We start from the raw sequence: 18,095 nt of genomic DNA on the forward strand, positions 1-18,095 counted from the left end.
TTAAGTAATTAGGAGAAAAGGCTCTTAAATAGTCACTAATGCATCCTAATGTACAATTTTACCGTATTATGGTGGAACACATCGCTGTGCCGATGAATTCTTCTCCGTTGACTGGAAAAAGCGAAGTAGAAACTATCACTATTAGAAACAGTCGCTGTAAATGAACTCAGGAACAATAGAAATGTTGCTGTTCTACAGATGGACATAGGAAATGCCATAGTGCTAATGGACACAGCATAATATGAAGCTAAGATGACCAACTCGCTGACTGATCCCATGTACAAACAATTAAAAAATGACCACACAGCGAAAATAGCAAGACACACGCAACCCTAATCAACTGCCCTAGAATCGATGATAATACAGGCGAGGGACTCACCTCGGCAGTTCTATCGCCACGAAGAATATAATGGGAAACTAAAGATCACAGGAAAGCCTGTTGCCTAAGACCAGTCGTCAAATGGATCCACTCACTCTTATATTATCTAGTGCAACATCTTGTCCCCCTACATATCCACATAGGGTCACATTTTAAGGATTTCACATATTTCACCAGGCTCATATGGAAACAACCTAAGGATCTAATGATCATTTTGACATAAAATCTCTCTTTGCAACTGGCCTAAGCTGAGCCTATTAACATTCTTCAAGAGCAAATATCGCCAGTCATCTGCGATTTGGTGAAATTTTGCTTGTCATCAACTTCTTTTAACTGGCATAGTAAAATTATGATGGAGTGATAATAGACTAACCCCTTTCTTGAGTAGCAGGTGAGGTATCTGTGTAACCCTTCGAACAGATAGTTCTAAGTTCTGCTCCGCAGAGGTCACATTATAGGCTGATATACGTGAACAATATAACGTAGATTTTATCAGAAGGTAACAGCTTCTTTGAAAACATACAGTTCATGCTAGAAGTTCAAAATAACTGAGCAATTTCTTTTCTGATGTAGAAGTGTGCAGCATATACACCGAAAAGCCAAATAAACTGGTACAGCTGCCTAATCTCGTGTAGGGCCTCCGCGAGCATGCAGAAGTGCCGCAAGACGACATGTCATGGACTCGACTAATGCCTGAAGCAGTGCTGGAGGAAAATGACACCCAGAACACTGCAGGGCTGTCCATAAATCCGTAAGAGTACAAGGGGATGGAGATCTCTTCTGAACAGCACGTTGCAACGCAACGCAGATCTGTTCAATAATGTTTATGTCTCGGGAGTTTGGTAATTAGTGGAAGTGTTTACACTCAGAAGTGCTCCTGGAATCACTCAGGATTTGTTGGCTGTCACATTGTTGTGCTGGAATGGGCCAATCGTAACTACACGTTTCAGGGGTCCCTTATAACTCCAACGTCACACACCCCACAACATTACAGAGTCTCCACCAGCTAGTACAACCCGCTGCTGACATTTAGGGTCCATGGATTCATGAGGTTGCCTCCACTCTTGTGCACGGTCATCCGCTGTATACAGTTTGAAACGTGACTCATCAAACCAGGCATCAACACTCCAATTTCAGTGCTGACAGGACCATAGGAGGCGGAAAACTTTGTGACGTCAGTCATCAAGTGTACACGAGTAGGTCTTCGGCTCCGAAAGCTCATATCGATGATGTCTCGTTGTATGGTTCCCACGCTGAAACTTGTTGACGGCCCAACATTTAAATGTGCAGTAATTTGTGGGAGAGCTGCACTTCTGTCACGTTGAACGATTCTCTTCAGTTGTCGTTGTTCCCTTTCTTGCTAGGCCTTTTTCCGCCCGCAGCGATACTGGATACCTGATGTTTTACCGGATTCCTGATATTCTTGGTACAAGGTACGCTCGTGAAATGATCGTACGGGAATATCTCTACTTCATCACTACCTCGGAGATGCTGTGTCCCATCGCATGTGCACCGACTATACCTTGACGTTCAAACTCACTTAAGTCTTGATAACCAGCCATTGCAGCAGCAGTAACCGCTCTAACAAGTGCGGCAGACACTTATTGTCTTACATAGAAGTTGCAGACCGCAGAGAAGTATTCTACCTGTTTACATATCTCTGTCTTTAAATAAGCATGCCTATACCAGTTACTTTGGTGCTTCATTGTATAGCGGCACAGTTGTACATAACGTGTACAGGAAACAGATATACACCAACAAGATATTTGCACGTAGATTCACACCACCCTACAGTACAAACAATAATGGACTACGTATACTCAAGGCCACATTTACCGGACTGGCAAAACTGCTAACCTTCAACATGAAAACAAACACCGGATAACATTGAATAAAATCAATACTGAATAAAACCATACAAGAAGCTACCACTGGTACCAGGGGCCTCCACCAGCTACTCAGGATTGTAGCAGACACTATACCCGCCTCACTAATCCGTGGATAACAAATATTGGCCTAGCTCCACCTGGAATCCGGTACTCGATCTCCTGAAAACGCAAGAAAACAACATCCAAACTCTGGGGAAAATGACTTTTCGAAAGGTGACAGAGCAACGCTCGAGCGTTTGGGATCCCTATCAGGTCGGATTGAGGGAAGATATAGAAGCAATTCAGAGGCGGGCTGCTAGATTTGTTACTGGTAGGTTAGATCATCATGCGAGTGTTACTTAAATGCTTCAGGAATTCGGGTGGGAGTCTGTGGAGGAAAGGAGGCGTACTTTTCGTGAATCGCTACAGAGGAAATTTATAGAACCCACATTTGAGGCTGACTGCAGTACAATTTTACTGCTGCCAACTTATATTTTGCGGAAAGACCACAAAGATAAGAGAGATTAGGGCTCGTACAGAGGCATATAGGCAGTCATTTTTCCCTCGTTCTGTTTGGGAGTGGAACAGGGAGCGAAGATGCTAGTTGTACGAGGTAACCTCCGCCACACACCTTATGGTGGATTGCGGAGTATGTATGTAGATGTAGATGTAGAAAAAACCCAGTACATCCAACACGGGGCACACAGATAGCAAATCAAGTACCTCAGGACCGTCATTTCTAGAACGGTAATTTGAACACCAGTGGCCAGAAAATAATCCGACAGCCACCCCCAGTGGGTGTGTACATCTGACGGGGCACTTGACGCGCCCGACTACGGTAATAGAACAGCATAGTGCACTGGATAGCTTAAACAACGGCAGTCAGTAGACTGAACGCCCAGTTCGACTTGGAGGTGGAACAGAACGTCATATGACAAAATTGTTAGCTGACAGCAGCAAAGAAGTCGGGACAGCTACGAATAGAAAATACTACTGTTGCTGTTCTGGCCGTTGCGGACGGAGCTTCTGGAGTGGTCCGGACCGATGATGACACCTCTAGCTTCGCACAATGTGCTGATTGAAAGTTACAGAATCTTCCTTATCTGTTCAGGCCATCGGACAGCCAACACCCCATGCTGTGTCAAGCTGAGAAAAAGAAACCCACCAGGTAAAACATCAAACAGCCTACTAACGTACATCCTAGGACCTCATCCGCTCCCATCAGAAGCAACATACCTTTTAGTACAATGAATCAATTCATACTGATGCCTCACGTGAGTGAATAAGACAAAAAATCACTAAATACAGGGGTTACCCTTGCTGATGTATCTAGTAATTCATTTACAGTTTGCTTCCTCCTTCACTTTCTGCAACAAATCATTAACCATATTTACATAACACATTGCTGTATCTTTTAATGAATCCAGTTGGTAACGGGAAAGTGTCTCACTATCAAATGCTTGTAGTATTAGGTCTATCTAAATGACGGCAAATCTAATATTGCCAGTGAGCCTACTCAAACATATCCACTCTCCCATTGTCAACTGCAATGGCTCATTCAAGACACGCCTGAGCTGCCGGAACAACACAGCTGAAGTGCTGGCAGAAGCCAGCCCTTGAATGGAAACCTCATAAGACAGTTCTCACTGGCATGCTGTGACTGGCATCCCTCTTCCACATAGGAAAACATGACGTAGTTTCTTCACAGAAGCCACAGCCGTCACTCTCTATAAGTTATGAGAGGATTAAGCATGCGCTTATTTCACAACAGTAATTTTTTTAGCAATGTATACATTAGACCAAAGAGGACAATCCCTTCAGTAGAAGTGACTGGCAGTTAATATGAATCAACAGTAATTTGTCCAGAAATTTTTCTTGTTTAAAAAGAGGCGTCGCACAGTATCAAATAACAAATTAGAAACTTATTTTAAGCGAATATGATGTCTACAGTTGAAATCAGGTTAGTCACTGTTAACACAAGTGGGCAGCAGTAAAGAACACGAGAACAAAAGTCACAATCTTCAGAATTTCAGCCCACTAAATGTTTTATTGGGCAATATTAATAACACATTATAATAAATTAACAATTTCATAAGAGGAACTACTTATACTACCAAGTATACTACCACACACTAATCCACAACAAACAACAGGACTACAACAGGCCCCTAGTATATGGGTAACAAACATCAACATCAGATTTAGAAAACTTAACTATGTGCAACAGCTGAACAGGCCTTCATTGTCATTGTTGTCTACCCATCAAATATTCAGTATTCCTCTCTAGCACAACATTTCGAAAGCTTCTATTCTCTTCTTGTCTAAACTATTTGTCGTCCATGTTTCCCTTCCATACTGGGCTCCACTGCATAAAAATACTTCTGGAAAAAATTTCCTGACATTTAAATCTGTACTCTATGTTAAAAAATTTCTCTTCTTCAGAAACTCTTTCCTTGCCATTGCTAGACTTCATTTTATATCCTATCTACTTCGACCATCATCAGCTATTTTGTTCCCCAAATGGCAAAATTCATGTACTACTTTAAGTGTCTAATTTCCTAATCTAATTCCCTCAAGACCACCTGACCTAATTTGCCTACATTCCATTATCCTTGTTTTGCTTTTGTTGATGTTCGTCTTAAATCCTCCTTTCAAGACACTGTCCATACATTAAACTGCTCTTCCAGGTCCTTCGCTGTCTCTGACAGAGTTACAAAGTCTTAGGCAAACATCACAGCTTTTAGTTTTTCACCATGGATTTTAATTCTTATTCCAAATGTTTCCTTTTATTTCCTTTACTGCTTGCTCAATATACACATTGAATAAAATCATAGATCGGCCACAACCCTGTCTCACTCCCTTCCCAACCACTGCTTCCCTTTCATGGCCTCGGCTCTCATAACTGCCATCTGGTTTCAGAACTAATTGTAAATGGCTTATCGATCCATGTATTTGAGCCGTGTCACTTTCATATTTCGAAAGAGAGTATTTCGGTCAACTCTATCAAAATCTTTAAGTCTCTAAATGCTTTAAACGAGGTTTGCCTTTCCTTTATATATCTTTTAAGGTAATTCATGGGGTCAGTATTGCCATGCGTGTTCCAACATTTCTATGGAATCAAAACTGATCTTCCCCGAGGTCAGCTGCTACCAGTTTTTCTATTCGTATGTAAAGAATTCGTGTTTTGCAGTTGTGACTTATTTAACTGATAGTTCGGTAATTTTCACAACTGTCAACACAAGCTTTCTTCGGGATTTGAGTTATTATATTCTTCTTGAAGTCTGAAGGTATTTCGCCTGTCTCACACATTCAGATAGTAGAATTGTGTTATGGCTGGCCCTACCAGGGCTATCAGTAGTTCTAATGGAATGTTGTCTAATCCAGGGGTCTTGTTTCGACTTAGGTCTTCCGGTACTCTGTCATATTCTTCTAGCATTATCGTATCTCTCATTTCATCCTCATGTAAGTTCTCTTCCATTTCCACAATACTGAACTTAAGTACATCGCCATGAACCCTATATATACTCCTTCAACCTCTCTGCTTTCCCTTCTTTGCTTGGAACTGGTTTTCTATCTCAGCTCTTGGTATCCATACAGGTGGTTCTCTCTTCTCCAAAGGTCTCTTTAATTTTCCTGTGGGCAGTATTTATCTTACTCCTAGTGACGTATGCCTCTACGTCCTTACGTTTGTTCTCTAGCTATCTCTGCTTAGCCATTTTGCACTTGCTGTCGATCTCAATTTGACACGTTTGTGTTCCTTTTCGTCTGCTTAATTTACTGCGTTTTTATATTTTCTCTTTTTATCAATTACGCAAGTATTTCTACTACCCCTTGTCTTTTTACCAACTTGATCTTCTGCTGACTTCACTTTTTCATCTCTCAAAGGTACCCATTCTTCTTCTACTGTATTTCTGTCCCCCGTTATTATGAATCATTTCCTAATGCTCTCTCTGAAACTCTCTACAACCTCTGGTTCTTTCAGCTTATCGAGGTCCCATCTCCTTCCGTTCCAAAATATTTGCCGTTCCTTCAGTTTTAATCTGCAGTTCATAATCAATAAATCTTGGTCAGAGTCCACATCTGCCCGTGGAAATGTCTTACAATTTAAAACTGGATTCCCAAATCTCTTTCTTTCCATTACGTAATCTATCTGAAACCTTCCAGTGTCTCCAGGCCTCTTCCACGTATATAGCCTTCATTCATGATTCTTAAACGAAGTGTTAGCTATGATTAAGGTATACTCTGTGCAAAATTCACCAGGCGGCTTCCTATTTCATTTCTTACCCCCATTCCACATTCACCTTTTTCTTTTCCCTCTCTTGCTTTTCCTACTAACGAATTCCAGTCCAAAATGACTGTTAAATTTTCGTCTCCCTTCATTATCTGAATAATTTCCTTAATCGCATTATACAATTTTTCAATCTCATCATCACCTGCGGCGTAAGTTGCAATATAAACTTGCACTACTGTCGTAGTCGTGGGCGTCGTGTCTATCTTTACAACAATAATGTGTTCACTATGCTGTTCGTAGTAGCTTACCCGCGCTCCTGATTTTTATTCATTATTATACCTACTCCTGCAATACCCCTATTTGATTCTGTATTTATAACATCGTATTCACCTGACCAGAAGTCTAGGTCCTCCTGCTACCGAAGTTCACTAATGCCCACCATATCTGACTTTATTCTATGCATTTCCCTTTCTAATTTTCTGACCTACCTGCTCGATTAAGTGAACTGACATTCCACGCTCTGATCCCTAGAACGCCAGTTTTCTTTCTCCTGATAACGACTTCCTCCCGAGTAGTCCTCCGAAATATTTTATCCAAGAGGATGCCATCATCATTTAACTATACAGTAAAGCTGCATGCCCTCGGGAAAAATTACGGCTTAATTTCCCCTTGCTTTCAGCCGTTCGTAATACCATCACAGCAAGGCCGTTTTGGTTCATGTTACAAGGCCAGATCAGTTAATCATGCAGACTGTTGCTCCTGCACTACCGAACAGGTTGTTGCCCTTCTTCGGAAACCACACGTTTGCCTGGCCTCTCAACAGATACCCCTCCGTTGTGGTTGCACCTACAGTACGACTATCTTTATGGCTGAGGCACGCAAGCCTCCCAACCAAGAGCGAGGTCTGTGGTTCATGTGTGATTACAAACCACAGTACAGAACTTTTTTTATGCTATATTGAACACGTCCTCAGTGTGAAAATAAAACGCAATACAGAATGTACACTTGTGGATATTTGCGAACACGCCGTATTTTATCACTCTGGAAGTGGAAGTGTCGTATTCAAACACACACCAACCACTACGTGCCTTCACTATGCCCCCTACCACTGTGCAATAAGATCAGCATGACAACTTATCCGACGATCACCAATCAGTATGAACAAATAAAGTTTCTCGTAGTGCCCTGTACACTACAGCAGTAACAAATCTCCACTGATCCTCGCCTGTGGCTGTGGTTGTTGTCTACTCTGACCAGTAGGAAAAGGCACCGTCCACCCTCCAGGTAGACTACATCCACGATTGCTTAGTCACGCCATGCGTTAACCGTTATGACTGTACTGTCTGCCCACCTCTGTGGCACATCACATCTGGAACTGGCATCTAGGTTGTTGACCACCAACCAACTACCGCGAGGAGTGGCAGCATGGTTAGAGGCGCCATGTCACGGATTGCGCGGTCCCACCCGCCGGAGGTTCGAGTCCTCTCTCTCGGGCATGGGAGTGTGTGTTGTTCTTAACATAGGTTACTTTAAGTTAGTTTAAGTAGTCTATAGGTCTAGGGACCGATGACCTCAGCAGTTTGGTCCCTTAGGAATTCGCACACATTTGAACATTTGCACCAACCAAATCTTTGGTCTGCTTCATCTGTAGCCCTCGACGATAAATTTGGAACGCCGTGCTGCACTTTCAACAAGTCCAGACACTGCCCATTGCAGTGTTGGCAATCCCACGAATTGTCTGTGGTTTAAGGCTGGGGCAGAAGTTGCAATCGCTGCATCTTCCGGTCCCGGTTCCAATGCTCAGCCCATCTATACTGACAAACTACGGGCCCGCGGTAATCCTTGTGCTGGCCGAAGGCTTATTCGCCGATTCCACATTGGCGACGCTGGCCTACAGATGTTGTTGTCGTCCGTAATCAGTGCAGCTAACCCCCTAGGTTTGGAAGAAGGCTGCCATGAGTCGAAAGCTGCCAGCCGCGCCCCCTGACCAAACTACAGAGGAGCGCTGCAGTAGCTGGCTAAGTGAGAAGGAAATCAACCCCGCTGCTAATTTCAGTATCACGGAGCAAACTGTTATATTAAGGTACACTATGCACTCGAAAGATTAATAACATTTGCAGTAAGACACTTTTGAGAGCTGCTTTCATAGGCTGAATTTTTAATAAAATCTAACAGCGAGTAAAACCTGATTTGCTATTATGAATGCTATTATTATTTTTCAGAGCATTTTAGTGGGTTGTATGGAGGTCGTGGGTCTATCGACTTTGTTGAAACAAGAATTATCACTTCACTCTCGTTATTGTTTCGATAACTTAGTATTCTGCTAACCTACAGTGCCTGTATTTACTACTGGGTGAGGAACCAGTACAGGCACCCCATGAGTATTTTCTCTTATTAAATAAGTAGGTCTGCAGAAGACGGCCGCAATTTCTGAAGGGACAACTTTTTAGAAATGTTCTTTTAATTGGACTTATAATGTTACTGAAATTTGCCTTGAAAAAATGCTATTTTTCTACTAGGTCAATAATCAAATTACCAAGACACGTCAGTCGTATTAGCATCAAAGTAGCGAAACTTTAAAATACAAATGAACGTCCTCGTTTTAGTTTACTAATTTTCCTTTTTGTTTGAAAAGTAAGTAAGTTACAGTAACCAAAGACTATTGAAATGTAACCTATCACGGTTTCACTACATCACTATCTTGATAAATTTACCATTCAAAATTTTATGTGACAGAGATAAAATTTCGTTGATAATCCGTGTCTTAAAGGCAGTTAGAAAGTTTATAAATTAGCGGGGCAACTAGCCACTCTACGGGTGAGACAAGGCAATGTAGTGAAATATTCCTGTAAAAGTAATATGTGGCGTTTCATATGTGAATTAATCATAGAAGAAACAAATGATTGTACCTTCTGAAGCGAGGGAATATGTGTCCCTCACTAAGTCTCTTTTGCTTTAGCTTCCTATGTATTCGCACAGTCTGAAAGGAGGAGCGGTATTTTTAACGTATCTTGTTTTATGAAAATGTATCAGTTAACCTACCAAATGTTATTTGTATCTACCTTTCTTTTTTGTTCACCTGGCTTCTAACTGGTCTGATGCGGCCCACCACGAATTCTTGACCTGTGTCAACCTCTTCATTCGAGAGTAGCAACCTATACGTCCTCCATTATTTGCCTAATGTTTTCCAATCTCTGTCTTCCTCTACAGTTTTTACCCTCTGCAGCTCCCTCTAGTACCATAGAAGTTATTCCGTAATGTCTTAACACATCTTTGTCTTCTTACTGTCAGTGTTTTCCATGTATTGTTTGTCTCGCCTATTCTCCGGGGAACCTCCTCATTCCTTACCGTATCAGGCTGTTTTCTTTTTTCGCCTTGCACCAATCGTCGTGGCTTTTTTGGTGCTTAGACAGCAATGTCATCGGCGAATCTTATCACAGATATTCTTGCACCTTGAATTCCATTCTTGACACATAATTGCTTCTTCCGTTTATGGACTGAACAAAAAGGGCGGAAGACTACATCCCCTTCTTACAGCCTTTTTAATCCGTGCACTTGGTGTTTCGTCCCGAATGTTCCTGTTCCGCCTTGGTACTTGTGCATATTGTATATTACCAGTCATTCAATACAGTTCACACCTATTTTTCTCAGATTTTCATACATATCTCACCAGTTTTCACTGTCGAACGCTTTCTCCTGGTCGACAAACTCTACGAACGTGTTTTGATTTTTCTTCAGTCTTGCTTCCATTATCAACAGCAACGTCAGAATTGCCTCTCTGATGTCTTTACCTTTTCTTAAGCCATACTAATCGTCATCCAATAGATCTTAAATTTTTTACCCACTCTTCTGTATACTATTCTAGTCGGCAACTTGGATGCATGACCTGTTAAGCTGATTGTGCGATAATTCTAGCACTCGTCGGCTCTTGCAATCTTCGGAATTGTATGGATGATATTTCTTCTACAGTCAGATGGTATATTGCTAGACTCATACGTCGTACACACACAAGTAGAGGTCACTCTGTGGCCATTTCCCCCAAAGATGGAATCTCATCAAACACTTCTTCCTTATTCAATCTCAACTCTTCCAAAGCTCTTTTAAATTCAGATTCTAGAACTGGATCCTCTATCTCTTCTGTATCGTATTCTCTTTTTTTTCTTATCACGTCATCAGACAAGTCTTCCGCCTCATAGAGGCCTTCAATGTACTCTTTCCACCTATTGGCTGTCTTCTGTGCATATAACAGTGGAATTATCATTGCACTCTTAACGTTATCACCCTTTCTTTGCTATATGCTAAGTCAGTCCTTCCGACAATCATTTCCGATTTCTTCACATTTTTCCTGCAGCCTTCTTTCATCGATCAACTGGGGTATTTCTTGAATTATCCATGGTTTTTTCGCAGTGACCTTCGTTGTACCTATGTTTTTCTTTCCAGCCTCTGTGGTTGCCCTGAACTGCCAATTGAGCTATTTCCTATCCCAGTGTGTACAGCGTTAGAGTGTTTGAAGCATAACTCCCCATTAGTTAGTACTTCCGGGTCCCATTGCATTGCGTACTGATTCTTCGTGACAAGTCTCTTAAACTTCAGACTACTCTTCATCTTAGCTAAACTGTGATCTGAGTCCATATCTGCTCCTGGGAACGCCATACAATCCACTATCTGATATCGGAATCTCTGCATGACTATGATGTAATCTAAGTGAAATGTTCCCGTGTCTCTCGACCTTTACCAAGTATACCTACTCCTCTTGTGATTCTTGAATAGACGATACGCTATCACTAGCTGAAATGTATTGCAGAACTCTTGCATTCTCCCTCCTCTGTCAGTCTTAGTACGAACCCCATATCCTCCCGTAACTTTTCTTCTGCCCCTTCCACTACAACCTCTTACGAATCCCATATGTATCAGATTTTCTTGCCTTTTCTTCGTACTGAATTATCCTTTCAATATACTCATATGATTTGTCTGTCTCTTCATCTTCGGAATGCGGCGTCGGTATGTATACCTGAAGCATCGTTATCGGTGTTAATTTCTGTTGATTCTGGTGAGAACAACTCTATAACTGAACTGTTCACACCTTCCTATTCATAACTAATTCTGTTCCTGTTATACAATTTTCTGTTGATGTTGACATTACGCTATACTCATCCGACGAGAAAACCTCGTCTTTTTATTCTATTTCATTCACAGACCCCTACTACGAGTCCACCTGTAGGTCGAGCCTTGGGATTTCCCTTTAACATTTTCTGGCTCCCCTATCACGTTTAAACGTCTTACAATCACATACTGATTTTGAGAAGGTTATCCTCTTCTAGGTTATTCATTCTTTTTTCTCATGGCCACCTCCCCCTTGGCAGTCCCATCCCGCAAATCCGAATGGGAACTAGGGCAGGGACTTTTGCCAACGGAAAGATCATCATTTCACTTATTCAACTATCTACATCTACATCTACATCCATAGTCCGCAAGTGGTGGAAAGTACCCTGAGTACCTCTATCGGTTCTCCCTTCTATTCCAGTCTCGTATTGTTCGTGGAAAGAAGGATTGTCGGTATGCTTCTCTGTGGGCTCTAATCTCTCTGACCTTATCCTCATGGTCTCTTCGCGAGATATACGTAGGAGCGAGCAGTATACTGCTTAACTCTTCGCTGAAGGTATGTTCTCGAAACTTTAACAAAAGCCCATACCGAGCTACTGAGCGTCTCACCTGCAGAGTCTTCCAGTGGAGTTTATCTATCATCTCCGTAACGCTTTCGCGATTACTAAATGATCCTGTAACGAAGCGCGCTGCTCTCCGTTGGATCTTCTCTATCTCTTCTATCAACCCTATCTGGTACGGATCCCACACTGCTAAGCAGTATTCAAGCAATGGGCGACCAAGCGTACTGTAACCTGCTTCCTTTGTTTTCGGATTGTATTTCCTTACGATTCTTCCAATGAATCTCAGTCTGGCATCTGCTTTACCGACGATCAACATTATATGATCATTCCATTTTAAATCACTCCTAATGCGTACTCCCAGATAATTTATGGAATTAACTGCTTCCAGTTGCTGACCTGCTATTTTGTAGCTAAATGATAAGGGATGTATCTTTCTATGTATTCGCAGCCTATTACACTTGTCTACATAGTTGCACAGTTGCACATTATGTGCCTTTAATGCAGTGGTTTCCATTGCCTTCTTCATCCACATGGCGTTGATCGTTGCTGATTGTTCCACCATTAGGACAGTTTCCCACCCCAGGCAAGAGAGTGCCCTAAACCTCAGTCCGCTCCTCCGCCCTCTTTGACAAGTCCGTTGGCAGAGTGAGGGTGACTCCTTATGCCGTTGCTGATGATTTTTGTGGAAACATTAGGCGGTATCGGAATTCGAGCCCGAGAATGAGGACGTATTGATTATAAATCAAAGGTGCGATACCTAGATCACGTGTGACCCACATTTATATGTTTCAATGTCGGTCTAAAACCAAGCAACGTACAAGTCTTGATACGCCGACGTAAGTGATCGGCCACTATTGTAGAAGCCTGAATTGAAATTTACATAATCAGTAATAGGACATGCCTTCATTATATTTTCTTGATTTACGAAGTCCGACTACAATTTGTTACGCTCAATTTTTTTTTATCGTCACCATTGGCGATTGAAATCTTCGTTCCCGATACAGTAACCAGCATCACCCAACAAATTACTGATCACGGAACCAGCTAAGCCAATTTCTAAGCACAGTTTCTCTATTAATTTCGTCTTATTTATCAGAACACAACGTCTTTGTTGTAATATTGTGCTCTCATCAGTTTCATTAGTAAACATTTTTAATAATTCACTCTGATCCGCAGCAGAAACATTATAAATGTCAGGGAGTTTAAATGTACAGAGTTTTCTCCTACTATTCGTCTGTAACTGCTTAATAAATGTGAATTTTCCTTTATTGAATTTAATTTTTTGTTTAACTCATTAACAATCTCCATGCCACAAGATGGATGCGCTGTTCCTAAGTTATGTACACTGGGCTCCAGAATTAAAACAACAAACGGAAATGTTCCAAGATCGCGTTCATTTTCCGTCGAAACAGTACAATCAGGTCATAGCAAACACGGAGTGCACACATGAATTCGTTACATCCATGAAGAACATTATTGCCCTTCAATGTGAAGAATGGGCAGATTTCCCACTTGCCTCGTGTGTTGTCATGTGCGCTTTCATCATTGAAACCTATACTTCCAAAGACCTTTTACCTCCACATTGTAGTGGATGTGACAACGGCCTCGCCGCAGTGGTGACACCGGTTCCCGTCAGATCATTAAGCGCTGTCGAGCTGGGATAGGACTTGGATGGCTGACGTTCTGGTCTGCATCTACATCTACATGATTACTCTGCAATTCACATTTAAGTGCTTGGCAGACGGTTCATCGAACCACAATCATATTATCTCCCTACCATTCCACTCCCGAACAGCGCTCGGGAAAAATGAACACCTAAACTTCTCTGTTGGAGCTCTGATTTCTCTTATTTTATTTTGAGGATCATTCCTACCTATGTAGGAAGAGAAAGGTGGTAACCGAAATTGCGTAAATAGATCTCGCCGCGACGAGTAACTTCTTTGCTTTAATGGCTTCCATCCCAACTCGCGTATCATATCTGCCACACTCTCTCCGCTATTACGTGATAATACAAAACGAGCTGCCCTCTTTTGCAACCTTTCGATGTCCTCCGTCAATCCCACCTGATAAGGATCCCATACTGCGCAGCAATATTCTAACAGAGGACGAACGATTGTAGTGTAAGCTGTCTCTTTAGTGGACTTGTTGCATCTTCTAAGTGTCCTGCCAATGAAACGCAACCTGTGGCTAGCCTTCCCCACAATATTGTCTATGTGGTCTTTCCAACTGAAGTTGTTCGTAATTTTTACACCCAGGTACTTAGTTGAATTGACAGACTTTAGAATTGTACTATTTATCGAGTAATCGAATTCCAACGGATTTCTTTTGGAACTCGATGTGGATCACCTCGCACTTTTCGTTATTTAGCGTCAACTGCCAGATGCCACACCATACACCAATCTTTTCTAAATTGTTTTGCAACTGATACTGGTCTTCGGATGACCTTACTAGACGGTAAATTACAGCATCATCTGCTAGCAACCTAAGAGAACTGCTGAGATTGTCACCCAGGTCATTTATATAGATCAGGAACAGCAGAGGTCCCAGGTCGCTTCCGTGGGGAACACCTAATATCACTTCAGTTTTACTCTATGATTTGCCGTCTATTACTACGAACTGTGACCTTCCTGACAGGAAATCACGAATACTGTCGCACAACTGAGACCATACCCCATAGGCCCTCAGCTTGATTAGAAGTCGCTTGTGGGGAACGGTGTCAAAAGCTTTCCGGAAATTTAGAAATACGGAACCAACATGAGATCCCCTGTCGATAGCGGCCATTACTTCGTGCGAATAAAGAGCTAGCTGCGTTGCACATGAGCGATGTATTCTGAAACCATTCTGATTACGTATCAATAGATCGTTTCCTTCGAGGTGATTCATAATGTTTGAATACAGTATATGCTCCAAACCCCTACTGCTAACCGACGTCAATGATATAGCTCTGTAGTTAGATGGATTACTCCTACTACCCTTCTTAAACACTGGTGCGACCTGCGCAATTTTCCAATCTGTAGGTACAGATCTATCGGTGAGCGAGCGGTTGTATATGAGTAGGAGCTATTGTATCAGCGTAATCTGAAACGAACCTAATCGGTATACAATTTGGACCTGAAGACTTGCCTCGTATCAAGTGATATGAGTTGCTTCGCAACCCCTAAAGTATCTACTTCTAAGAAACTCATGCCAGCAGCTGTCGTGTTTCCAATTCTGGAATATTCCATTCGTCTTCCCTGGTGAAGGAATTTCGGAAAACTGGGTACAATAACTCCGCTTTAGCGGCACAGTCGTCGGTAACAGTACCATCGGCAATGCGCAGCGAAGGTATTGACTGCGTCTTGCCGCTTGTGTACTTTATATACGACCACAATTTCTTCGAATTTTCTGCCAAATTTTGAGACAATGTTTCGTTGTGGAACCTATTATAGGCATCTCGCATTGAAGTCAGTGCCATATAACGCGCGTCTGCAAATTTTAGCCAATCTTCGGAATCTCGCGTTCTTCTGAACTTCGCATGCTTTTTCCGTTGCCTCTGCAACAGCGTTCGGACCTGTTTTGTGTACCATGGAGGATCAATTCCATCTCTTGCCAATTTATGAGGTATGAATCTCTCAATTGCTGTTGCTGCTATATCTTTGAATTTGATCCACATCTCGTCTACATTTGTATAGTCAGTTCGGAAGGAATGGAAATTGTCTCTTAGGAAGGCTTCTAGTGACACTTTAACAGCTTTTTTTTTTAAAAAATTATTTTGCGTTTGTTTCTGTTGGATTTGGAAGAAACGGTATTGAGCTTAGCTACAACGATCTTGTGATCACTAATCCCTGTATCAGTCATGATGATCTCTATTAGCTCTGGATTGTTTGTGGCTATGTGGTCAAGTGTGTTTTCGCAGCTATTTACAATTCGCGTAGGTTCGTGGACTAACTGCTCGAAATAATTTTCGGAGAAAGCATTTAGAACAATCTCGGAAGTTGTTTTCTGCCTACCACCGGTTTCGAACAAGTATTTTTGCCAACATATCGAGGGAAGGTTGAAGTCCCCACCAACTATAACCGTATGAGCGGGGTATTTATTTGTTACGAGACTCAAATTTTCTCTGAACTGTTCAGCAACTATATCAGTGGAGTCTGGGGGGCGGTAGAAGAAGCCAATTATTAACATAGTTCGGCTGTTAAGTATAACCTCGACCGATACCAATTCTCACGAAGTATCTACTTCGACTTCACTACAAGATAAACCACTACTGACAGACACAAAAACTCCACCACCAATTCTGCCTAATCTGTCTTTCCTGAACACCGTCTGAGACTTCGTAAAAATTTCTGCAGAACTTATTTCAGGCTTTAGCCAGCTTTCTGTATCTATAACTATTTCAGCTTCTGTTCTTTCTATTAGCGCTTGAAGCTCAGGGGCTTTCCCAGCACGACTACAACAATTTACAACTACAATTCCGACTGTTCCTTGATCCAAGCACGTCCTATATTTGCCATGCACCTTTTGAGATTGCAGCCCACCCCGTACTTTCCCGAGGCCTTCTAACCTAAAAAGCCGACCAGTCCACTCCACAAAGCCTCCGCTACCCGTGAAGCCGCCAGCTGAGTGTAGTGAACTCCTGACCTATTCAGCGGAACACGAAACGCCACCACCCTATGGCGCAAGTCAAGGAATCTGCAGCCAACACGGTCGCAAAACCGTCTGAGCCTCTGATTCAGACCCTCCACCCGGCTCTGCACCAAAGGTCCGCAGTCGGTTCTGTCGACGATGCTGCAGATGGTGATCTCTGCCTTCATCTCTCAATTGCTGTTGCTGCTATATCTTTGAATTTGAGCCACATCTCGTCTACATTTGTACAGTCAGTTCGGAAGGAATGGAAATTGTCTCTTAGGAAGGCTTCTAGTGACACTTTAACAGCTTTTTTAAAAAAAGCCTTCACCAAATCAGATAGCCGCTGGAATCCAGAGAGAATTTCCTCAGAACCAAAGCTAGACACGTCATTAGTGCTGACATGTGCCACCAACAGCAGCTGGCTTCACCGTGTGCTCTTCATGGTATCTGGAAGGACCCTTTCCACATCAGAAATGACTCCACCCGGAATGCACACGGAGTGCACACTGGATTTCTTCCCCTCCTTAGTTGCCAAATCCCTAAGTGGCCCCATTATGCGCCTCTTAGTTTGCCGAGCGCTTTTTGCAATAGGGGTGCACTCAGTCCTTGTGAAGCTAACTGAGGAACTACTTGACTGAGAAGTAGCGACTCCGGTCTCGTAAACTCACATACGGGCGAGAGAGTGGTGTGCTGACCACATGCCCCTCCATATCCGCTTCCAGTGACGCCTGTGGGCTGAGGGTGACACGGCGGCCGGTCTGTAGCGTTGGGCCATACAGGGCCTGTTTGGACATAGTTAAGTTTGGTTTCAAGTGGGTGTACCTCCCTAGGAACGCATTTCCAGCTATATGTCCACATGACGTGTTTTGCTCCTTTTGCTCTCAGCGATACTACTGCAGTTTATCTCCTTTCAGCAGGCTAACCCTGTATAGGTGAAGACTATCACAATAATCCAGGAGTTAGTTGCGCCGATCGATATTTTAGCCGTTTTTAGTGTTTCATAATGTTCATAGAAACTCTTCACTACTCACCATAATTCGCAACTTACTGAGTTCCATTCAAGGAAAATTCCGAAGAATTGTTAAGTATCAGAGAACTTTAGAGAGCCACGCAGTAGTGTTCGCGTTTATTGAGGGATGTGATTATTGTATCATGTGAACGCAATTTTAAAAAGATTCAAGGCGATGTAGAAAGGGTTCATTACAATTCCTGTTGTAGCAGCATCTTCCGCAGCAGCGAAAATCCCACTGTATTACAAAACCGTTTCTGAAGAGCGATCGTTTTGCCAATTCGAACTTACATTGTGTCGTTATGACAACGATAAGGTTTACTGGCAGTTCCTT

Source organism: Schistocerca gregaria, chromosome 5 (assembly GCF_023897955.1).
Source record: "Schistocerca gregaria isolate iqSchGreg1 chromosome 5, iqSchGreg1.2, whole genome shotgun sequence".
Lineage (NCBI taxonomy): Eukaryota > Metazoa > Arthropoda > Insecta > Orthoptera > Acrididae > Schistocerca > Schistocerca gregaria.